Source organism: Cynara cardunculus, unplaced genomic scaffold (genome assembly GCF_001531365.2).
Source record: "Cynara cardunculus var. scolymus isolate 2C unplaced genomic scaffold, CcrdV1 Un_Scaffold_1109, whole genome shotgun sequence".
Taxonomy (NCBI): Eukaryota; Viridiplantae; Streptophyta; class Magnoliopsida; order Asterales; family Asteraceae; genus Cynara; species Cynara cardunculus.
In genome coordinates, this window is record NW_020200680.1 from 103,669 (window position 1) to 104,481 (window position 813).

Below are 813 nucleotides of genomic sequence, written 5' to 3' on the forward strand. Positions count from 1 at the left end.
AATCAATACATGTACCTCWGTTGACGAAATCTTGCCCCACAATTGAAGGGAACGGGGACTGCCATGTCCAACCAACGAGTTTAAACAGGAGACATCGCCGGTCTCAATCGAGTCTTCTGGCTCTACCATCGCATCACTCGGTCCTGTATCCAAGTGCTCTTCTTCGGACGCCATCATYAGCATAAATTTCCCAGGGCATTTGTGCCCCTTTGCCCACTTGTTATCGCAATTGAAGCATAGCCCTAAGTTCATACGTTCTTGTCTTTCAGCGGCTGAAATCCATTTAATCGGAAGTGGGTTAGGCGTATTTCCGATTGGKTTTGAGGCGGGGGACGGTAACAACGCTTGTCGGGGCGRGTGAGCAGGTGGGCCCTGTTGTCTGGCCCAGGTGGTGTTGGTGGATGAACTGGGCTTAGCGGGTGTGGTCGTGGCCCATTGGTCGCTGAAGCGGGCCTCAGTGATGCGGGCTAAGGCAAAAGCATCGCCTAAGGTATGTGGTCTGGAGATCAACAATTCTCGTTGGATAGCAGGCTTCAGGCCCGATATGTAAAACGAGATGAGGAGAGTTTCAGAGACGTTCGTGACCCGATTCATGAGTTTTTCAAATTCTCCCTGATAGTGTGCCACCGTTTCGGTTTGTAGGAGTTTGGAAAGCGCWCCTTGCGGGTCTTCGTACTTCGAGGGTCCGAAGCGATTTCGTACACTTGCAACGAATTCATCCCATGTTGTGATGAGGTTGTTACGAGTCATCCAACGAAACCATTCGGATGCGTCGCCTTCTAAAGTAAATCCGATGATCCGGAGACGTTGCTC